The sequence below is a fragment of the Hyaena hyaena genome, unplaced genomic scaffold (genome assembly GCF_003009895.1).
Source record: "Hyaena hyaena isolate Hyena2069 unplaced genomic scaffold, ASM300989v1 scaffold_382, whole genome shotgun sequence".
In the NCBI taxonomy this organism is placed as follows: domain Eukaryota; kingdom Metazoa; phylum Chordata; class Mammalia; order Carnivora; family Hyaenidae; genus Hyaena; species Hyaena hyaena.
The window spans coordinates 1,268,021-1,292,635 of NW_024081015.1; the positions used below are offsets into that span (position 1 = coordinate 1,268,021).

At 42.5% G+C, this 24,615-nt stretch overlaps 1 protein-coding gene across 2 annotated transcripts in view; it reads left to right on the plus strand.

The window, feature by feature from the left end:
- Positions 1-21,943: 21,943 nt before the first annotated feature.
- Positions 21,944-24,615, plus strand: part of TFRC (transferrin receptor) — a 28,698-nt gene continuing 26,026 nt past the window's right edge. The window contains exon 1 of one of the 2 annotated variants that reach the window (XM_039250854.1): positions 21,944-22,021. The gene's annotated coding sequence lies outside the window, so the exon portion shown is untranslated. Of the gene's footprint in view, positions 22,103-24,615 lie in introns of both variants that reach the window. The other variant, XM_039250853.1, reaches the window with a different exon arrangement.

Genomic DNA, 24,615 nt, shown 5'->3' on the forward strand with positions numbered 1-24,615 from the left:
TTTTTTTTAAATAACCAACAAAAACAAACTGAGGTTATGTTTGTTTCGATAGCACGTATACAAAGACAAACTGAGGCAGAGGCATTGGTGACCAATACATTCTTGAAAAAGAAAGCTATTTTGATATTTAATAAAGTATACAATGCAGAGGAATGGCTGATATGCTGTCCTACTTAAATAGTAGACACATTCAGGAGCATATACAGGAAAAGTGAACAAATATTTGCTTCTGGTAGGAGTGAAAACAAATCATAAAATTAAGTTATATCAAAATAAAACCAAAGTGATCTTGATTACTAGAGTAGTTTTATGCATGAAACTTGGTGTCTATCATGCATAGTGTCAGATATCTAGAACATGTCAGAAATATCTAGAACATTTCTTATCTGACAATAGATTAGCATGGTGAGCTTGGCCAATAGACCCAAGACCAGGTCTCTCAAAAAATAAAGAAAGCTAAAACTGGCCACATAGACCAAGGACCAGAGGAAACACAGCCGTTCCCACTGAGAAGAGAGCACTCCCACTGCTCTCCCACTTGCCAGCACTCTCACTCTGCACCCCAGTAATACACTGGAAAAATGTTGCCTGGCTGAATTACTGTTATTATGACTGTGGCCTCCTCAAAGTGGTAAAATATACATTTAAAGACATGTTTGCACTTTGTGTGTACACAATTATAAACCGTGTCAAGGACTTCTGAGCACCCTCCTCAGAAATGTAGAAGAGTCATCCCTGAGTCCCACAGATCTGCATGCATTCTTTTTCATCTCTACAGATGAATCAGTGACCTGCAAATCACTGAGGAGAATGGGCATTGGCTCTCCTGGTGTTTTCAGGTAAGCTTCATTCTGTAAGCTGGAATTTGACACCTGTTTCCCTCTCTCCTTAAGTCCCTGCAGTTAGAGCTTCATTAAGGAACTCATTATTATTAAAATTTTAAATTTGGGGGGGCTTCTGGGGGGCTTAGTTGGTTAAGTGTCCGACTTCTGCTCAGGTCATGATCTCATGGTTTGTGAGTTCGAGTCCTGTGTCGGGCTCTGTGCTGACAGCTCAGAGCCTGGAGCCTTGTTCAGATTCTGTGTCTCCCCCTCTCCGCTCCTCCCATGCTCATGCTCTCTCTCTCTCTGTCTTTTAATAATAAATAAAAAGGTTAAAAAAATTTTTTTAATTTAAAATTTGGGGGCATCTGGCTGGCTCAGTCGGTAGAGTATGTGACCCTTGGTCTCGGGATTGTGAGTTCAAGCTCCACACTGGGTGTAGAGATGACTTAAAAAAATTTTTTTAAATCCTTAAAAATTTTTAAAAATTTTGATTAGTCTTAAAGATTTTTGTACATTTTTTTTACTCACCACAAACAGTGGGTTTTTCCTTTTTGCTTAACTTGAGGCTTCAGGGCAAAAACAAAAACTCAGTTTTTATTATGGAGCCTTATGGAGTGAAGCAATTTGAATACCATGTACTTCTGAGAAGTATGATTTAGATTGTTCCTCTTCAGTGGTTTGTGGGACTTTGTTAAAATTTTTCTTTTTCATTTGGGTAGGAGTAGAGGAAACATTCCTCCAGTCTCTAACTTTGATCATTTTCTACAGATTACCAAGTCTGGAAGGGACGGTCCCCTGTCATGGGAACCAGGAGGGTACATGCCCACTGTGGAGACAGACACACTAGACTGTCAGAGATGGGGCCACTTAGTCATCAAACCATGTAACTGTCCCAGGTAGGGTGTCTGGGAAGAAGGCCAAGAGGAAGATTTGTACACAGGAGGTTTTTAAACATGACTTCTCAACCAACACTTGGGGAAGAGGGAGGGCAGCCTGGGCTGTCGGTGGAGCAAAGGCCTCTGCCAGTCCTACGACAAGAAGCTATGGAGCGACCCTTTCCATGGGGAGGACATGAGGCAGGTCTCTCCAGCCTTGGGTAATCTCCAGAGAGAGCCTTCCCTGTCCTAAATCCAATCTACCAAGCACCCTTCTAATTACCTTTCCATTTCCTCTGTGTTTAATCGACAGGAAAAGAATATCCCATGTAGCTGCATGGGAAAAGTCTGGACTACCTAAGAGTTTTATCTCTATATTTGTTTTACCCCTGTATCATTCCAAAAGGGGATTGGAGGTGACGATGGAGGTAAATACAACTTTTAAATTACTGTATTAGTTATTTTTTTAATTTAAAAAAATTTTTAAAGTTATTTTTAATTTTAATTAATTAATTAATTTTAAAATTTACATCCAAGTTAGTTAGCATACTATATTAGCTATCTTTTGTTGAGTCCAACTCAAGGCCTGTGTACTGGGCTAATTATTTTACATATTTTATTAATGCTCAGAACAACCCTGTGAGGCAGATACTATTATCTTAGTGATAAGGATGATCATCGAAGGTAAAGTGTCTGAGTAACAGATCAAGAGAGAGATTTGTACACGGGATGTTTATTAAAGATGCCTGTGGGATTACTATCCGCAGAGGAGAGAGGGCAGCAGGATTGGGAGAGGCTGGCTCAAAGGCGATTCAAAGAGGTCAGATAGCTGGCCCAAGGCCACACAGTTGGTTGACAGCAATGCAGAAGGTTGGACAGGCTCCAAGTCTGTTGTTTGAACCATTTGGTCCTACTAAGGATGACAGGGAGATAAGATGAAACCAGAAGGGTAGGGCCCCTATCTAAAAAATGCACGCCCTGAAGTTGTGCACACGGGGCTGGAACAGTGCCCCAGAATTGATTCTAATTCCCTGGGGCTACAGCAGAGGAAGAAACACAATCAGAAACAAGATTCCCAGCAGCACCTCTGCAGGAAAAGCAAAGCCATGATGAAAGTCACAACGTTGAGTGGTTACCATTGTGGTCAGGGCACTGACTGAGAGGTGGCAAGTGGGAGGCTCCTGGGAGTTTGGCAATGTTCCATGTTGTGAGTCAGGAGCTGAGTACTCAGGCTCAAGTATGTACGAACATCTTAAAAGTCACACCATATTCAAGGTTTATTCACTTTTGTATGTGTATATTGTAAATAATGTGTATTTTGTACATGGTATGTGTGCATTGTATATATTTGTGTAAAAAAAAGGTAATTAAGGGGCACCTTGGGAGGCTTAGTCGGTTGAGGGTCTGACTCTGGCTCAGGTCATGATCTCACAGTCTGTGGGTTCAAGCCCCACATCAGGCTCTGTGCTAGCAGCTCAGAGCCTGGAGCCTGCTTCAGATTCTGTGTCTCCCTCTATCTTTCTCTCTCTCTACCCCTCCCCCACTCAAGCTCTGTCTCTATCTCTCAAAAATGAATAAATGTTAAAAAATAAAAGGTAATTAAATATTGTGTGAAAAATAAAACCACCCAGTTGATCATAAGAAATTCAGCCTTTTCTGGTACTGAAGTCCTAGAAAAATTCCCAGAGACCCCAAAGACAGACACTGTTTGTGATATGGTGAAGGCCATCTTTCTGAATCACTCCTATGATAAGCTCAATCAATATGGAAGTTCGTGAGACTTCATTATTGTCCCTCAATGAAGGCAGTGGCGTGATGCTAAAATAGAATTTAGTGAAGACTTGAGATGTCCACAGTGTGGTCCCCAGGCAGAGCTCTGGGTTCTCTTTGTCATTATTGTTAAATTGGCCTTCAAAGTGCTGATGAGGGTTCCTGAATGGAACTGCTCTCCAAGACCCTGGTGAGTCTCAGGCTGCTCTGGGTGGGAGGCTGTTGCTGCACACACATCCCGGGGGCACAGGGTGATTCTGTGGCTGGGGAGCCAGGGTCCACTTACCCTCCCTGAGTCTAGGTTGCCTGAGACCACAGTCCCTTCTCTTACCTCACAGACAGCCCTGCCAGCCACCAGACCTCCAAGTCACACAGCTCCAGGGCGCACCACCCACACATGTGAACGTAGTGCAGTGCAGAGACCCTGTCAGCAACGGCCTGGCTTCCTGTACTCTCTCTCTTTGGAAGAAGGGGGTTTTCTGCTGAGGAGAGAAGGAAAGGCTCCACCCCAGCCCCATCACTCTACAGTGGTTGTGCTATGGCAGGGGGTTTAAGAGGGGGGGCACCGGGAAGGCCCAAGGGCACTGTGGCCTGTGTGACTGCCTGGCAGAGACGCTCGGGACCTGCTAATCTTCCCTTCTGCCATCACTCTGAACCTTGAGCTTAGTCAGCCAGACAACCAGCCAGCCCTCAGGCCTAGTGCTTCATCCTAGCCCAGGCCAACATGGGTTCCGGAGTCAGTGGACCTGGATTCAGATTCTAGCCATATACCTTCCTAGTGGGGCAAGTTCCTAACCTCTCTAAGTTTTCTCTGCTATAAAGTGGGCACGATGATTACATCAGTGCCCACCTCACTGGGCTGTTAGGAGAACTGATGTCCGCACAGTGCATGGCACATTGTAAGAGCTCAGCATGAGTCAGCTATTGGCATGAATCTCTTGTCTGCATTGTGATCAGTGTAAGAGAAAGATATGCCTCTTATTATGTAACAGAAGTGGCTATAATATAGAAGTGAGAAAGTGGGGGTTTGTTTTTAAATAATTATTTTCTTTTTCCATGGTTACAAAAATGTTGTAGGAGAGGGAAACAGGAAGATGTTGGTCAAGGGGTACAGAATTTCAATTCTGCAAAGTGGATAAGCTCTGGAGATCCAATGTACAATATGACTGTGGTTAATGAGATTGTTTTATGTATTTGAAATCCTCTAAGAGAGTAGATCTTAAGTATTCTCACCACAAAAAGAAAAGAAAATGGTAACTATGGGAGGTGAAAGAGGTGTTAAGTAGCTTAATTGTGGTAACTCTTTCACAATGTATATGTATATCAAATAATCTCTTAATATATACCATTTTGAATTGTCAGCTATACCTCAATAAAGCTGGAAAAAATGACAGGTTTTATTTTTTAATGTTCAAAGTAATACATGTTCATTAAGAAACATTTAATGAAAAAGAAAAAAGTTTTAAAAATTATCTTCTATTAACTTTCTGGTATTTTTTCTTCTATTCCTTATTGACAGCTATGTGTATGTGTGTGTGTGTGTGTGTGTGTGTGTGTGTGTATGTGTGTGTGTGTGTGTATTATGTGTGTGTATTATTAACTATAGTCACCATGCTGTACATTCCATCCCCAGGCCTTATTTATTTATAACTAGAAGTTTATACCTTTTGCTCCTTTTTGCCCATATACTTTTTTTTTTAAATAAACTTTCTACATTAAACATTCTTTTATTTACAGAAAAGTTACAAGGATAATACAGAGAGTTCCCACATACCTCACACCCAGTTTCTCCTACAGTTATCTTACATTGCTATTGTACATTATCACATTTATCATGAACCAATGATATGAACCAACGTTGATACATTTATTTTTTAAGTAAGCTCTACACCCTGTGTGGGGCTTGAACTCACAACTCTGAGAGTCTAATGCTTTACCAACGGAGCCAGCCAGACACCACGATACATTATTCTTAACTGAAGTTCATACTTAAATTTGGATTTCTTGGTTTTTACGTATGTTCCATTTTTGTTCTAGGATTTCGTCCAGGATTCCACATACGTATGGTTACCATGTCTTGTTAGGTTCCTCTAGAATGTAAGAGTTTCTCAGACTTTTCTTGTTTTTCGTGAACTTGACAGTTTTGAGGAGTTCTGGTTAAGAATTTTGTAGACTGCCCTTCAGTTGGGACTTATCTGATGTTTTCCTCCTGATTAGACTGGGGTTATGGGTTTTGGGGAGGAAAACTATAGAAATAAAGAGCCATTTGATCACATCATATCAGTGGTACTATCAACATGACTTATCACTGTGGATGTTGACCTTGATCACCTAGTTGAGGTATTATATGTAAAGTTTTCTTTTTTCTCCCCCTTTCATACTATATTCTTTGGTGTATGTGCACACCCAATACTTTAGGGATAGGAAGTTATGCTCCACATCCTTAATTTATAATATCTACATATATATATTGTTTGGAATTATTCTTTTTTTCTTATTTAGTCAGTCATTTATTGATATCAGTATGATCTTATGGGTATTTATTTTACACTTTGTTTTTTTTTTAATTTTTTTTTTTATTTATTTATTTCTAGGAGAGAGAGAGACAGCGTGAGCAGGGGAGGGTCAGAGAGAGAGGGAGTCACAGACTGAAACAGGCTCCAGGCTCTGAGCTGGCAGTCAGCACAGAGCCCGACACGGGGCTCGAACCCACAAACCGTGAGATCATGACCCAAGCAAAAGTCGGAGGCTCAACCGACTAAGCCACCCAGGCGCCCCTATTTTACACTTTGAATTGTAATCCAGTATTATTATGCTATTTATTTTGTTGCTGACATCATTCGAGTTTTGGCTGTTGGGACTCCTTCAGTTGGTTTCTGTGCCATGGACATATCCTTGTACATTTTTCTTTGAGCACCTCCTCACTTTCTGGCACTAACAGATGCTCCATGTTTATGTTGTATATTCCATGCCCCAGTCATTTCTCTGAGGAACCTAGTTTCTTTTTATTGAGGACTGGTATTGGAAACCAAGATCTGGGCACTGAGTGTCCTCACTGTACCTGGGTGCTGTTGCTTCTAGGCTCTCTCAGTGGACAGAACTAAGACATAGATAGGTATATGCTAATGGCTTTTTAGTGGATTCATTAGGATTTTCTATATACAAAATCATATTAATTGCAAATAGGAGATAGTTTTACTTCTTCCTTTTCTATCTGGATACTTTTAATAATTTATTTTTTCTTGCAAAATTGCATTAGCTAGAACCTCCAGCACAATGTCGAATACAAGTAGTGAGAGTAGGCATCTTTGTCTTGTTCCTGATCTTAGGGGAAGGCACTCAGTGTTTCACCACTACGTATGATGTTAGCTTTGGTTTTTATTTTATAAGTGTTCTTTATCAGGTTGAGGTAGTTTCCTTTAGTTTGTTGAGTGTGGTTTTTTTTTTTCTAATGTTTATTTATTTTGAGACAGAGACAGAGTATGAGCAGGGGAGAGGCAGAGAGAGGGAGACAGAGAATCTGAAGCAGGCTCCAGGCTCTGAACTGCCAGCACAGAGCCCCATGCAAGGCTTGAACTCATGAACTGTGAGATCATGACCTGAGCCAATGTCAGATGCCTAACTGATTGAGCCACCCCAGCGCCCTTGTTGAGTGTTTTTATAATGAAAGGGTGTTGAATTTTGTCAAATACTTTTTCTGGATCTATTGAGATGACCATGTGGTTTTGGTCTTCTATTGTTATAGTTTATTATATTAATTGATTTTCAGATATTAAATCAACCTTGTACTCCTGGGATAAATCCTGCTTGGTCATGGTGTATAATCCATTTTATATGTTGCTGATTTCAGTCTTCAAGTGTTTTGTTGAAAATTTTTACTTCTATATTCATGGGAGATATTGCTCTGTTTTTTTTTTTTCCTGTAAAGTGTTTGGTTTTGGTTTGAGGGTAATAATAAGCTCATAGAGTGAGTTCAAAAGTGTTCCCCCCACCTTTATTTTTGGAAGAGTTTGTGAAGAATTGTTATTCTTTCTTCCTTAAATATATATTAGAATTCACCTATGAAGCTATCTGGGCCTGAGCTTTTATTTGTAGGGAGTTTTAAAATTGCTAGTTCAATCTCTTGTTATGTTTAATTAAATTTCTATTTCTTCTTCAGTCAGTTTCGGTAGTTTGTGTCTTTCTAGGAATTTTTCCATTTCATCTAAATTGTCTAATTTGTTGGCATACAGCTATTCCCAGTATTTTATTTTATAATCTTTCTTATTTCTGTAATGTTGGTAGTGATGTTCTCTCACTCTCAATTTTTTATATTTTGAGTGGATTTTTTATCTCTTTTGATTTGGTCAGTTTAGCTAAAATTTTGTCAATCTTGACTATCTTTTCAAAGGACCAATTTTGGTTTGATTAACTTTATTGTTTTTATATGTGTATACTAATCTGTGCATACACATACATCCATAACTGTTACTATATTGTATCTATCTGTATCTATATTAAGCTAAACATAGATTCATACTGCTGTCGCCAACTCCAATCTGGTATCACGTGATTCACTTTAGCCTTTCTCCTTGCTCATCCGTAACTTCATACTCCCAAGAATGGCAAATTTGGCTCCCATTATCTGCCATCCATTTACTTTGTTTAATCCCAGTATATGCGTGTAGTGGTTTCAGGATTATTAACCCATATCCTCAAGGGAAATAACTTTACCAGTTAAAATAGAGTGCTCAGATACAGTTCCTTTTGCCTTTAATCTTATGATGTCCACTCATTTCCAAAGTCATTTCGGTCAACATCCACTGTCTTCAGTTGAGTTATTATCATATATTTTAATAAGTTAGATTCTTTTATCATAGTCAACATTCTACTCTGGGATTTTCCTGACCTAGTTTTTTTTTTTTTTTTTTACATACATTAAGGGTGATTCTTTGTGTTATAAAATTCTGTGGGCTTGAAAAATGCATCGTCTCATATAACATACAGAATAGTTTTATTGCCCTAAAACACAGTTCGTCTACTCAGCCCTCTCCACTCCCCAAACTCCTGGCAACCGCTGATATATTTTCTCTTTCTATAATGTTACCTTTTCAGAACGTTGCATAAATGGAATAGCCTTTTAATATAGGCTCTTTTTACTTAGCAATATGTGTTTCATTTAGCAGTATTTTCTATGTTGTTGCATGAATTAATAGTTCATTCCTTTTTATTGCTGAATAGTATTCCCTTGTATGGATGTACTGCAGATTTTTTTTTATACTTTCACCTTTTGAGGACTATATAGGTTGCTTCCAATTTTTGCAGATTATGAATAAAACTGCTCTAAACATTCATGTGTGGATTTTTGTGCACTTAAGTTTTCAAATCTGTTCAATAAATGCCTATGATTGCCATATTGAATGGGAAAACTGTCTGTAACTTTATAAGAAACTGCCAGTCTGTCTTCCAGAGTGACTCTACCATTTTGTATTTCCACCAGCAATGAATGAAAATTCTTACACACTATTGACAGAGGACTTTTCAGCTAAAATGACTCCAAGTCTAAATTTATGGCCCTCTATTAGTCTTGCTCTTTACTGCTCTGATGGATCTAAAGCCGAGCAAAACTGCAGGAAAGTAAGGGTGTGCCTGGGAAGGAGATACAGACCCTTTGATTAATTTTATCAATCTCTTTGCTAATGGCTAACCTAATAAGCACCAGATGTCCAAGGACATCTCATTCTGCTAACAGTAAAAGACTGTAGTGCTGGAGAGGAAAGGTTCTTTCCTTGCTAAACTGATAATCTCAACCTCTTGTATGAGATTTCCTCCAGGCCATGTATATTTTTCACCCCTTTCCAATAATCCAGATGGTACCATGCTATAGGGGACTACAGATATTATATTTCTAAGAACAATACTTTAGCTAGCCTTTTAAATTTGTTGTTTAGAGTAGAAAAAGTATACATTTGGGTTGAGTGTCTTAGGATAAGATGGTCCTTTTCTTATTATCTTTGAATTGCAACTAGAGATGAATCTTAAGATACAGCTATGATAAGGGCAAATAAATACAGCATCAGGAGTCCTGGCTTTAATGAGACTCAGTGGGACTGACAGGTACGAGGACACATTTGGGGAAAAGGGGGTCAGGATGATCGGTGAACAGGAGAGACAAAAAGAATCATAATTTATTGGGTTGCCTGGGTGGCGCAGTCAGTTAAGTGTCCAACTCTTGATTTTTGGCTTGGGTCATGATTCCAAGTTGTGGGATCGAGCCCCGTGTCAGGCTCTGCACTGAGTGTGGAACCTGCTTAAGATTCTCTCTCTTTCTCCCCATGCTTCTCTCCCCTGCTTGCATTCTCTCTCTCTTTCTCTCTAAAATTAAAAAGAAAGAAAAAGAATATGAATAAGAACTTCTCTGGAGAAGAGGGAAGGAGCCCATGGCAGGAGTGGGTGAAGGGCCCCCTGGGCCTGAAGTAGTGGGGCTTGAGAAGGAGAAAGATGAAGGAAGTCAGTCTAGAAAGTCAGGAGGGGAGGACAAAGGGGGATAGCCCAAATGGAAACTGAGAGTGAGAAGCTTGGGGAGAAGAACCAGTTAGTGTAGGAGTCATTCTGACCTAAAGTTTTGACAGTAGCATCAGCAACGCTAATACAGTTGAAGCCCCTCTAAGGTGCCCACACCATTCTAAACACTTTACTGCATTATCTCACTTAAACCTGTGAGGTGAGCACTATTTTATAGCATTTTAGAGAGAAGAGATGATTGGGTTTGGAGATAAGTAAGTATCTCTAAGACACTTATCTTAAGTTGAGATTTTATGCTGGGTTTGTGTGATTCCAAAGGTGCCTTCTTTTTGTCTGTGGGCTCTTGAATACCTTCTGTGCTTTAGCTGTGGGGTATCAGAGTGCTCACGGCCTGCCCAAATGGAACCTTTGGGATCCCCCAGGCCTTGTTACCTCCAGAAGTGCCCCCTACATCCTCCTGGCCAGTCTCCCCTCCTCTGAACCCCCAGAAGTCCTTGTCTAACAGCTCCCTGGCAAACACATGTTGCTGTGAGTTTTCACTTTCGCATTTATCATGCAACTCCTAAATTTTTCACAATCTCCTTTTTCATTTGCTTCCCCCCCCCGCAACCTTTTTTTCCTTTTCAAATAGACTTTTGTTTTTAGAACAGTTAGGATTTATAACACTGTGAAGATAGTACAGAGTTCCCGCCTCGCCCCCACACTCAGTTTCCCCCATTATTACCTGTTAGTGTGATATGTCTCCCTCTTGACCATTTTCTACACACTTACGTACATATCAACCAACTTCCAGAAGCAGAGTTTTGTCTGCTATGTCTCAGCCTCCTCCTTTACAGCTTAGAAACCATCACTCAACACAGGCCAAGTATCGTGGAGCCAGGCCAAGGTGAAGTCCTTGCTCTTCTTCCAGGACAGTGATTTGGGGTGACATGCTGAGGTTTCCAAGCAGGATGTGTCAATATCTCTTTTCCTTCCTTGTGGAACTTGAAACTCTCCCAAGAGTGAGCTCTGACAACAAACAAAAACAAAGATGGAGGCACTGGAAACTGTTCTATGCTATCCACCAGCAGCACCCATTTTGTGATTATCTCTAATTCAGGGCAACTAGTTTGGAGAAGTCATCCAATGAACAGGCTGGTTTTGTCTGAGCCCAGGAACAAATTGATGCCAAAGGAGCTCCATTCCAGAAACACTTACTGAGTACCTACCAGGTGGTTCCGGGGAGAGTCCCCAGAACTGCCAGAACTGCCCCCTAAATCTGTAAAACACTGTGTCCTGGGGCAGGGAAGACAAGAGGCAGAGGCATCAGCTTTGGGGAGGAGGATGTTGGCTTCTCTTTGGGACAGGTTGGATTGGAGTGGGTTATCCGGGTGGAGGTGTCCACAGGCACCTGGGAATAAAGATCTGGCACTTAGAGAGGACACAAATTGGTATTTGTACAGTGAGCAGAAGGAATCTCATTGTAGAGATCCAGATGGGAGCATGTGGGGGGCGGACCTTCATCTCATCATGTGCCTTCCGTCAGGCAGTTCATGACATTTGCATATCTGTTGCCCACCTTGTTTTATAAAACTTCTTAGAAATTAGATAATGATGGAGCACTTCTATACATCTGCTGTGCTGACCATTTGTCTGTTTTAAGTGATACACAAATATGAAACAAGGATGCTCCTCTTAATGTTTCAAAGGCTTTTGATGCTGCAGAAGTGGAATAATAGGCTGCTTTAAGATGTGATCAGAGAGAGCTCAAGGGAAGCATCTGTTTTTCCTTTATTTTAAATGTTTGTTTATTTTCAAGAGAGAGAGAGAATGCAAGCAGGGGAGAGGGAGAGAGGTGGGGAGACAGAGAATCCGAAGCAGGCTCTGTACTGACAGCAGAGAGCCCAATGTGGGGCTCGAACCCACAAACTGTGAGATCATGCCCTGAGTTGAAGTCAGAGCTTAACCAGCTAAGCCACCCAGGTGGAAGCATTCTGAGGCAGTTTATCAGCACAGTGCCTGACACACAGTAGATCCTCCGTAAACATTCATTAAATACGCCATAAATAAGGTAAGATGAATGGGAACATGAGCCCATAAAGGCCCAGTCATTTGCAGACTGATTCTCTCTATTCTGTATACAGGGGTGGGGGTGGGGGGGTGGAATCAGAGGTATGCCTCGGATGGGGAGTAGGGACTTGACAGATGGCCCCAAAGCAGCTCAGGCTTAGAAACAGGACGATGTAATGTAGGCTCTCTTGCAGAGGGATCTGATACCATGCAGACAAGCCCAGATTGGTGCCCACTGCCACTCAGGCAGGATGCTGGTTTAGGGCTATTCATGACCCAGCCCTGCGCTAAGCAGCCAGGGAGAAATGGGTCAGGGCAAGGGCGGGCCTTCCGGGAGCTAATTGCACAGAGATATCCAGACAGGCTGAAGCAGTGGCTGCAGGCTCAACGTCTGAGGCCTCAGGGGCAGATTCAGTGGCTCACCCAAGGCTCGGTCTTTCGGGGAGGGCCTTGGTGGGTCAGGGATGGCTCAGGTCTGGGCTACCCCGGGGGAAGAAAGGATGTTCTTGAGAGCCCATTCTGAGGCAAGGCCCAACCATGCCCCTTGCACTACGCCAGTATCGGTCCTCTGGGGCTCCAAGTGTGAGTGTCGTGATGCAGAGGACACTTCCCTCTTCCGACTCAGAGAGGTGAAGAAAGGAAGCAGGTCAAGGCTGGGGCCCCACTACAGCCAACCTTTGACCAGACTCCGAAATTAGGTCCCAAAAGCGCATGCTGTGGTTTGTTTCATCTCTTGTGAGTGTGCGAGGGGGCTGGCGGGGCGGGCAGGGAGAAGTAATGTAGTAAAGCTAAGATTTTTTATTTGTTTGTTTTTCTGAAGGGTGTGGGGGGGGGGTATTAGAGGTGGTGTTTGATCATTTTCAAAAACTCCTACCCTTGGTAGGATTCTGAGAGACTGTACCCCTGGGGCACCTGGTTGGGTCTGCAGGAGAGGGAGGAGCTCCCGGGCAGAGTCTGCAGGGACTGGCTCTCCAGCCGCTGTTCCCTGGAGTAACTCAGCGAGGTTCACAGTAGGTCATTCCTCTAGTTCAGTTTCAGAAACTCAAGTTTAGGTCATTAGGAATCTGCTACCCAACAGCACAAAACACTGATTCGCCAGGTGTCTTTATTCATCTGTGTGGAGCAAGAGGGTGCTGGCAAGGCTGAATCTTCACACTGGAGTCAGGTGTCCTCTCAGGAGGGAAAAGCCTCAAGAATTAGGATGAGTGGCTTGTTTGGCAATTGTGGAGTCCCAGCAAAGGAGCGAACGGTCTGAAGGGCTGTTTTATTTAAGCTGTGATCGCCCCAGGAATTTCCCTTGTCCACTGAGAAGCGTCACAGAATATAAGCTGCTACAGTTACAGAAAAAAGGCTGCTAAGCAGAAACCACTTTCAAGTCAGCTGGCCACACGGTGTGCCCTCCCTATGGGGCGTGCTGGAGAAGCCCGCTAATGAATACCTCTTTCCTCTGCAGTCTACTCAAATGTGCTCTGAAGCAATCTGGGCAGCACCAGGGAGCTTGTTAGAAATGCAGAGTCAAGTCACAGGCCCCCACGGGGAACTTCTGACTCAGAATCTGCATTTTAACAGACCCTCGGGAGACTCGCACTCACAGGATAGTTTAAGGAGCCCCAGGATAGAGTCCAGGCTCCGTGTGGATCTCAAAATCCACTTTAGTTTGATTCAACTTCAACACCTTCAGGGAACGTGCCTTTCCTTTAATAAAGTCAAGGCTGGACCTTGGATCCCCTGCTGGAAATGCAGACAGCCCTGGGCTCAGCCAGAATGCCTCCTGTTCCCTAGATTCTCTTTCCCTTTGGAGCTCTCTGCTGCCGCTGCCTACCTTTGAGTCCTGTGTTGGACTTTATTACATAAAACCAGTGTGCAATACAGTCTCAGAAGCAGTAATCTTATGACATTTAGAGGTGGTTTGTCATGACTACATTTTAGCTTGGCTGCTTTCTGCTTACCTGGTGGTGGGCTGTGGACCTTCACGTCATCAGTTAAGCAAATTCAAAATCTCACTCTAGCGTAGGTTACTTCTGGGAAACATTCTGAGAGACTGTTTTTCCAGGCACGATGCACCTAGTGAGCTTGTCTTTATATTTTAGGGTCTTTTATTTTGTGGTAGTAACATCAAATTCAATTACAAACTAGACTCAAACCTTCCTAAGGTGAGTATGGTTATAAGGTCCAGGCTGGAGTAAGTTACTCTACCCTGGGCACAGAGCTTCAACCATCTGTCTGTTGGACACTATTTCAAAATTCCAACTTAAGATGTAGTGAAAGGTGGTTTTCAGATAGAAGATCTCAGAGATCTAAAGCTAGGCTATACCATTTAAAAATTGTGGCACTTGAAGGCAATTGTTTTGTATTCTTTTTCACTTCTACTCATTCATCTATAACATGGGTATGGTGCCCATTTCACAGGATTGTTGGGAGGCTAAGATACTGTGTCACAGTAGAAGCAGCCCACCCAGCACGCCGACGGGGTCTGGGCTCAGTGAATGTTAGTAGCTCTGGAACCCTGGCTCTGGGACACAGCTTCCCTACCACTTAAGAGACTGTGTGAGATGACTGGGGCAAGCCAGGCCAGCCCTCACAGGTGTAACCACCAGAAAGTTGTCTCCTTGACCACATTTCCATGTATGAGAAATAACAATTTTGGCAGAATCATTTTCCAAACCAAGGGAACACTTGTCTACTTGTCTTTATTAAGCTGAGGAAACCAAAAAATTTCTGATGATATGGTATTTTTCCCAAACACTGGATCTGCTGACTTGGGAGTTAGGTTGAATCATCTGCTTGCAAGTGTCTTCTTGACACATATGTTCATTTTCCCTGTTCAGGTCAGCAGCCACCAAGCACGTCACAGTGTTCTTGCAAAGATCTCTTTTTAGCTTTCTTAAAAAAAAAAAAAAGTCTTCAACTTAAGCAATGTTTGGCCACATGGCGTAACAATAACGCTTATCAGAAGTGTTATTGTTTAAGCACTGCTAGGAATTTACCCAAGGGATACAGAAATGCTGATGCATAGGAGCACATGTACCCCAATGTTCATAGCAGCACTCTCAACAATAGACAAAACATGGAAAGAGCCTAAGTGTCCATCAACGGACAAATGAATCAAGAAGATGTGGTTTATCTATACCATGGAATACTACATGGCAATGAGAAACAAATGAAATCTGGCCATGTGTAGCAACATGGATGGACCTTGAGGGTGTTATGCTGAGCGAAATAAGTCAGGCAGAGAAGGACAAATATCATATGTTTGCACGTATAGGAGGATTAGGAGGAACTTAACTGAGGAACAAGGGGGAGAAGAAGGGCGGAAATGGTGGGGGAAAGGGAGAGAGGCAAACCATGAGAGACTCTTGAATGCTGAGAACAAACTGAGGACTGATGGGTATGAGGGGGGAGGGGGGAGATGGGCATGGGAGGAGGGCACTTGTGGGGATGAGCACTGGGTGTTATATGGAAACTAATTTGACAATAAACTATTTGTAAAAAAAAAATAAAATAAAATAAAATAGAAAAAAAGAATGAAGAGAGGTAGAATAAAAAAAAAAAAAAAGAAGTGTTATTGTTTAAGATGCCAGATGTCTGGCATGGAGGAAGAGAAACTCCAACCGGAGTGAAAGAATTGCAAAGTACAGATGTCCGAAGGAGGAAGATGAAAATAAGAAACACTAAACAGATGTGCTGATATTTTGGAAACAAAGTTAATATGATTCTTTTAGCTCAATAACTCTCCTTATCAAAGGTAGCATACATTGGGAGAATTTAAGGAAATCAGGATCTTGCAAGGACAGATATGAACGCACTGTGATTCTGTTAAACATGTACCCAGATTTCTGGAGCCTCAGTTATACTACAAAATCTTGTGTTTAGAATTATCTGAGATTTCCTCCTCAATATGAATAAGAATCCAAATTTTGAAATGCTATTAAAGCTGAAATGAAAATTAAATGGATCCTTCTCCACCCCCAAATACTGGATCTTCTCAAATTGTCCTACTTGGACAGTCTCTGAAACTCTTTAGTAAGGATTCTGCCTGGGGGGAGAAAACTGTATGTATACAGTTGGCTGTGCCATGATTAGATTCCTAAAGATATAGTAGAGTGGAGTTGTTTAGGCCTGGGTTTGAAAGCTAGATTGTCTAGGTTTGAATTCTGCTTATCACCACTTTTTTGCCTTAATGGCCAGGGGCAAATTCTTTAACTTCTGTAGAATGCCACTTTTTATACCTGGAAACTGAGGATAATGTTAATTGTTATTTTTAAAGATTGTTATGAGGATCACATGAATTCATTTTAATACTGTAAGAGGATTAGAAGTGTTCCTAGCACCTTATAGATGCTCAATAAATCTTAGCTGATATTGTTCTGTTATCATTTGGTGTTGATGGCAAAGATGCTCCAAGCCAAGCAGGCTACACTCTTTTCTATCATGAGCTGACTAGATTGGTGATAAACTGGGGCAGACAGCCTATGTACAGTGTATCGGACTGCAACAATATCTGGATGTCACATTATCCATGGAAATAAGAGAAATATTGTATGGGCTACTCATACAGTTAGGTAGTACATGGTAAAACTAGATTTTCAACTCAGGATGCTCTGCTCCAGTGGCCAGTCTGTTCCCATTAAACCCTGCTGAAAGGTCAACATGGGAGTTAACAATGTGCAGTGATTGGTAAGGTAGTGAATGGGGTGGCAGACAGATGGCATTTGTAGAGGCTGTAGCCTCCAGGACAGAGAAACGTGACCCTGTTCCACTGAGATTGGTCAAACCACGCTTCCAGAAGTGACCAGTGGGTGGGAGAGATGCGGAATTGTGTCCTGTGTTAGTGCTTGGAAGGGGTTAGGATATTTAATCTGAAGAAGAGAAGACAGCTGTGGACATGAAAGCAATTGCCAAGCAATAGCAAATGTATAACATAGAGGGAGCAAGAATTCAGTTTAATACAAGTAAAACCTTTCTAACTGTCTGAACTATCCAAAGCTCTCTGCTTTGGGAAGTGACAGATTTGCTCTCATTGGAAAGGTTAAGGAAAAGCTAGGCAATCACTTGGTAGGGTGAAGCAGAGGGATTTTGTTCAATGAATTCAACATACATTTATTGAACATCTATTATAGGCCAGAGATGGTATAGGAGTTAAAGTTCCAAACTCGAAGTTGTATTTTGCCCAGATGAAACTAAATAGAACCTCATATCTTGCTCAAAACTCCAGCTAAGACCACTGGCTAATTGGCATAAATATACTTATGATTAATTTAAAAATTATTCTTAATTCTTGTTGCCCTGAGTAACTTTGGTCACTTGCCATAAAATAGGAGCAAACTCTTCCATAGTAACCTGGATATTGTGTTCTACGTTCTCCTGTGTAAGCTTCCTTTTAGTGCAGGGAAAACAAAAAATAATTTAGTCAGCAGAATTAGGACAGGAAGCTGAAGGTTCCCAAGTACATTTTTAAAGAAAAAAAAAAGCAAAATAAAATGGAAAATAGTACCAACCACAAATATGTGAGCTGACAATCCACCTCCATTCTCTGGAACGCATCCTGTTCCAACGTGCAGAGCTCCACATTTTTGTTTTATGATTCTGGTCCTAAAGTGATTGCCCTAGGCTTAGTATTCCAAGGTAAAGAAAATGCATACAGTTTGTCAAATAGGAGATGTGCTGGGAGCTGAATGTGGGTTAGGGTGGCTTCTGTGGTGCTTGCTGAGAGCACCTACTGTGTGACAGGCAGAGCTCTGCTGTGATTGGCCAAAGTGTGTGTCAGGATATGAAAGCATTTGAAAATACTTTATCGGTGTTTTCTAACTCATAAAACCTCAATCAATATTTGCGGAAGTGTAGGGTGGTAGAAAGTCGAAACAGTGGGCAAAGTAACAGGGAGAAACCTTGGGAGTTGAAATTTAACTTTGAGCAAGTCATTTGTCCTGTTCACTAGCAAGACTTGTGCTCTGAGACAGGAGATGGCCTCCCACTGTGGTTTTCAAACACAGGTCACAGCCCATTGAGAAATCAATTTATTGGGTTGAAATCATTTAAAAAATTAAATGGAAAACTCCAGAGTGTTTTGCACATAGCAAAGGTATTATTTCATGAAACTTGTTTCATGTGAATACACATACACGCAAACACATGCACGCACACAAACATATCCACACATATATACGGAGTTGTGAAATGAAATGGATGTTTTACCATTGAGTGCCGTCAAAAATATTTGATCCTGGGACGCCTGGGTGGCTCAGTCCATTGGGTGTCTGGGATGGACCCCACATTGGGCTCTGCACTGAGCATAGACGCTGCTTAAGATTCTCTCTTTCCCTCTGCCCCTTTCTCCCACTTTCTCTCTCTCTCTCAAATAAAAAAATAACGAAAAGAAACTAAATCCAAAAGAATTAAAATTTTTGACCGTAAAAGGCCCCATTTAGCATTTGGACCATAGATATGATGCCAGAGAGAGCAAATGGTTTTGGATCCTCTATTACTGAGTTGCCATATTAATCTGTTTTTTAAAATTGTGATAAAATATACATAGCATATGGGGCGCCTGGGTGGCTTAGTCGGTTAAGCGTCCGACTTTCGCTTAGGTCATGATCTCGTGGTTCGTGGGTTCGAGCCCCGCGTCGGGCTCTGTGCTGACAGCCAGCTCAGAGCCTGGAGCCTATTTCCGAGTCTGTGTCTCCCTCTCTCTCTGACCCTCCCCTGCTCACGCTGTCTCTCTCTCTCTCCTAGAAATTAAAAAAATATATATATATATACATAGCATAAACAGACTAATTAATTAATTAGTGTTTGAGAGAGAGTGAGTGGGGGAGGGGCAGAGAGCAAGGGAGACACAGAATCCAAAGCAGGCTCTGCGCTGATAGCAGGGAGCCTGATGCGGGGCTTGAGCTCACAAGCTGTGAGATCATGACCTGAGCCGAAGTTCAACACTCAACTGACTGAGACACCAAGGTGCCCCAAGAAGATTAATGTTTTTAAATGTAAGGAACAAAGTACTAAAACTAAGAACCTCCCACCTCCAATTTGCATCCTCTTGTACCTTTGGGTTTATAATGCCTTTCCCCCTCCCCTACTCACTTTTTTTTTTTTCCTTCCTAGGTTCCTGGTCTATAACTAAGGTAAGGGGTGTATGTTTTGACTTTGATCTTACGAGACAAGCAGTCAAAGTTCCCTCTTGCTGCATCTGTGCCTGAGTTAGAGAAGAGAATGTGTCTACATGCAATTGTACGTTTCTATTAAAAATAGGTTATTAAAAACAGTTAAGCAGAAAGATTAACTAGAATCTAAATAGGCATATAATTTGGAGCAGGATTTAGAGAACTACAGGTATGTCCTCGTGAGCACATCAAAGTCTTATGTATCTTTTCAGATCTGGACATTTCGCTGTCATAGACCCCAGTCTGCTTTTATTTTTGCTTGTATTTAACATTTGCATCCTTGTTATCTGTCTTTTAAGTATGAATTCTGTTTCCCCAGTTGTCTTCTCTGTCCCCTGTCTTTTCAGAGGTCTAGATTTGTTTCATATCTGCTTATGAGTCTGCCTGACATGCAATACTTCTACAGTAAATATTAATAATAATAATGGCAACGAATTACCCTTTCCTCTCAGCCATTTTCAATAAGGAGTCATTTTTTTTTTCTTCTGTAATCAGGGTATTGAAAGCCATTAAAGACAACTTTCCTTTTCTTAAGTAATAGTTGCTTAGAACTTTCCCATTTCTAGGATTTTCCCCCAGGGGAAAAATTAAATAGAAAAATAATTGACATACTCTTTTTTAACGTTTATTTATTTTTGAGGCAGAGACAGAGCAAGAGCAGGGGAGGGGCAGAGAGAGGGAGACACAGATTCTGAAGCAGGCTTCAGGCTCCCAGCTGTCAGCACAGAGCCTGACACAGGGCTCAACTTCAGCTGAGAGATCATGACCTGAGCCGAAGTCGGATGCTCAACCAACCGAGCCACCCAGGCGCCTCTGACATACTCCTTAAAGTAATGTCTTATTGGTTGTTTCATTTTAGTGACTAAATTTTTTTCATGTTACCTTTTTAAAAAAATTTTTTTTTTTCATTATGTTAAGTGTACTTTTTAATTCTCATTCCCTACTTCTCCCATCCCCTCCTTTAGCTCCCCTCTGGTCAGCATGTTTGTTCTCTATAGTTAAAGAGTCTGTTTCTTGGTTTGTCTTTTTTTTCTTTTCTCATTCATTTTATTTTTTTTAATTCCACATGAGTGAGATTAGATGGTATTTGTCTTTCTCTGACTTATTTCGCTTAGCATTATCATCCCTAGCTCTATCCATGTCATTACAAATAGCAAGATTTTATTACTTTTTATGGCCGAATAATATTCCATTTTATCTGTACACCACATCTTCTTTATCCATTCATCTGTGGATGGACACTTGGACTGCTTCTGTAGTTTGGCTGTATAAACATAGAGGTGCATGTATCCCTTTGATTTTTTTTTTCTTTTTTGTATGTGTATCTTTTTGGTAACCACCACTAGTGCCATTACTGGGCTCCAGGGTAGTTCTATTTTTAATTTTTTGAGGAACCTCCATACTGTTTTCCACAGTTGCTGTACCAGTGAATGTAAATTTTTTAATTTGGATTTTCATAGATTCCTCCTGACCTTGGTCTCCTTAGCCCATTGCTCCATATGGTTTTAAGATTTTCACCTCAATTCTAGCCTTGTTTGTTTTTTACCATCCCACAGGACAAGGAAAGAGACTCAGCAGGCCCACTGTCTGAATTTCAAGGAGGCCTCTCCACAGCTAAGCCCCATCCACCCCATTCCCTGATTTCACTTTTTCCTTCGTAGATCCACTAAAATGCAGCAATGTTCCTGCTTACAAGATTTAAAAATATTCCTCCCTGGGGCGAGATTTTAAAGAAGGGGGGGCAAAGGGATGGGGAGGGGGTGCGCAAACCTCGTGTTACTTCCTGAAATTTAGCGCAGAAAGGGGGAAGAGACGCCCTGAAGCCAGGAAACAGATTTACATTTTAAAGGACTGTTCTGTGTCCCTCAGGGCTGGACCTGGAAAGCACTTTATCTGTAACCCTTTTATGGCCCTGCTCGTTTTCTCGCTTTGCAGCTGTTGGTAAATTTGTCTAATCTCCTTGCCTGCACTCTAAATTACCGACTAGAGGCGGGGAGAGTGTGATTGTTGGAAAGAGTTTAAAAAGTGACAAGAATTCTTTTTTATTTGTTACGCATTGCACAACCCTATAATAACAACGATGGCAATGATCATGAAAGTTCATCTACAATTCTGTGCCTCTAATAAATCACTTGTTTCTACTTTACTTTCCATTCCCTCATGCATTAAACATTATGCAAAGCACTGTGCCCGTCTTGGTTCACGTGCATTTTTTACACATCCTAAATACATACTTGCATTTTGCCTTTAATTCTTTTCCCTTTTTGCTTATTCAAAGTATTTCTGAGGCTGCAAAATATACACTCACAATATGGCTTTAGTGGCTACCTAACATTCCAACTAGGACATACACTTTAAGGAATTATTTCAGTGTAAGTATCCAACATGTAAAAAAGTAAACGCCGACACCAGCACCCTTTGTACTGCAAGGCCTGGAGGTCGGTCAAGGTTAGAGGGAGGAGGCCTCCGGGTAGCAAGGCTGCGGCCAGGGCCGCAGCGGCAGGCGGCGAGGAGGAAGCCAGTGTGGATTCCACAGCTCCTCCCGACACCTGCAGTCTTGGCGCCTTTTCCCTCCGACCACGCCCCTCCCCGCCCTTCCCCGCACACAAGCCGAGCGTCCTTGTCCCAGGGCGTGCGCACGACAAGCCCAGAGCAGTCCATTACCGAGGCACCTCTGGGGGTGTACGTGAGGCAGGAAGTGACGTAAAGCCGGGGGCGGGAGAGGTCGGAAGAGGGCGGGGCCACGCTATAAACAGCAGGTTGTGGGCGTACATCCCCCACAGAGCCTCGGCTTCAGTCTGTAGCGGTTCGGGCGGTAGAGGTCGGAGTGGGGGACTGTGTGAGTGACGCGCGGACGCTAGAATCTCGCCGACCCTCTTGGCCTCGCCTCAGCCTGCAGGGCGGGTGCGAGCGGACTCCGGTGCGAGCCCCCTGGGTGCTGTCCAACAGCAGCGAGGAGCCGCAGGGGGCGCGGGGAGGCTTGCGGCGCCTTGGGGGGGGGGTCAGGATGGAGGGGGGCCCGCGTGCGGGACTGGAAGGGGCCGCCGCGGCGTGGGGAGCGGGCTGCAGGTGCAGCAAAGTGGCGCCGCTGTGCAGAGAAAAGCTGCCCTTCTCTGCTTTTCTGCGCCCTCATCTCGGCCGCGGGGCGGCGAACGGTTTCTCGGTTTAGACTGACGGCGAGATGAGGGGTACCCCGCTGTCGCTCTGCGCCCCGCAATTCTGCTTGCGGGCGTTCCTTAGGCCACCCCTGTACCTTGTCCTCACTAGCTCGTCCTTAAAAGGTACAGGACCTCGTGGGAAAGCCAAAGGCCGCGGGCGCGGAAGTGCGAGCCACGCTGCCGCAGCGTAGACTCGAGCACGTGGCTGCTTCGGGAAGTTTCCCCAAGGAGCTGCTGTCGGGGTCCGCGGGTGACCTTGAGCTTATAGCCTTACGCTTTGTCGGGGCCTACTCTGGTCCTGGTCTCACTGCTCAGAGGGACAGAGCTGCTCTGCACTCGGTTACGAGTGTGCCCTGGGAATTTGGTATGAGCTGCTGTAAGCCCTGCGTTTGAACTCTGGTACAACCTGATCTTTCAGCGATGCCGTTGGCTTTGTGTGTGGGTTCTCAGTTTTCCCTAGGCAGAAGCTGCTTGAATGCCGCAGGTGCTGACTCGAATACTCTGGTTACTAAGCTCTCCATGCTATAAGCTGGGAGACGTAGGACTAAAACTTCTACTTTGTGAAAGCTATGGTCTGCAGGCTAAGTAAAACCTATTTAGATTGGAATTGGCTTTCCCTTTCAGGAAATTAGCAATACGGTTAAAGGGCTTGCTATATTGACAAAGGCCTTAGACGCGCATTGTGTCACTGTTTCTAGTGATGACTCTCTAATGGCGTAGTGGGTAGGGTAAGAAAATATTTTCCAAAAATGTACATATGGCATAGTACCCTTTAGCTTTTCTCTGATGGAATGAGGAATTTTTTTGTGAAGTCATGGTTGTGAACTTAGCCTGTACTGAAGATTGTTGGGTAGAGACAACCTCACCAACTCTGCCCTAAGTTGTGGCAGTTGTTTGCCTCTGATAATGTGCTTATCTATGGTGGAGCAAGGTGCCCGGCAAAACTTGAATCAGACAGTAATGAAAGCTAGTTAAATATGATCCTCTGAGGCCTTTTGTACCCCTTCTCTGTATGTGCCATTTGTCTGCTGTCTCAGATGAGCAGTGTACAGGTAGACTGCAGCAACTTCAAGTGGTCCTGACCTTTTTACTTGGACAATCTTTTTACAGAAAGCTGTATAGAAATGAAGATCCTACTTGTTTTCCTCCATGGCCTTTTCATTTTAGACCCTTAAGGCTAGAAAAGACCTTGACCATCTCTTTTCAAGTCATCCTGGGTAGATACAATTATATGTGTCCTGGGGGCCCTGCAGAAGTTTTGTAAATTCATGTAATCTTCTGCAAATGCATAGGGAAACAATTTGTAAAACGGGTAAAACGGGTATCCATAACCAATTGCTTAAGTTCTTGGAGTCCCACCAGGTAACCTTGAAAGTTTTGCTACCTTTTTTTTTTTTTTTAAGTTTATTTATTTTACTTAACTTTATTTTACCTTGAGAAAGACAGAGTGAGCAGGGGAGGGGGAGAGAATCCCAAGTAGGCTCCATGCTGTCATCATGGAGCATGATGCAGGGCTTGAATTCATGAACCTTAAGGTCAGGACCTGAGCCGAAACCAAGAGTTGGATGCTTACCCGACTGAGCCACCCAGGCGCCCCTAAAGTTTTTCTACTTTTTAAAATCTCCCTACTATCTATGCTTTGCCTCGTGATTCCCGAGTAAACCAGAGTAGTTGCAGGGATGGGAGACAATTCCAGGTCCAAGTCCAAGGTTTTCATTATATTCTTTTTTATGTTATTTCCAAATCATATGAGAAATGACCTTTACATACATTAAGCATGTCTCCATACTGTTAAAGAAATGAAATATCTTTATTCTTTTTTAATTATTTTTTTATTGTTAATTATTCTTTTTCAGTTCCATATCAGGTATAGGGTAGGGAAATCAATCAGAGAAAGCTTCATAAAGATGTTCCCTGAGCTGAGTCAAGAAGAAATAGAACAAAGGAAGGATGTTAGTAGAGGCAGGGCTGATTGTCTCATTTTGGAGAAAGTAGAGGGCAGCACTTAATAGGTAGTGAAGCTCTCTAGAGCAGAGAGCCTCAAAAGTAGGTAGAAGAACTTCGTTTCATGTGAGCTCCAAGGACTTGAAACTGTGGCCCATTTTCTAAATGGAAGTAGACTTGTCAGTAATAGTAATAAACAAGTGGCTCATTCTTATTTCAAGTAAAATGGAGCAAGTAGCAGCTTTAGGTATGTTACACATAGGTGACGGTGTATTTTGTTTAGATGATCCCCCCACTCTTAGTTGTATGTATGTGTACAGACTCCTGGTTT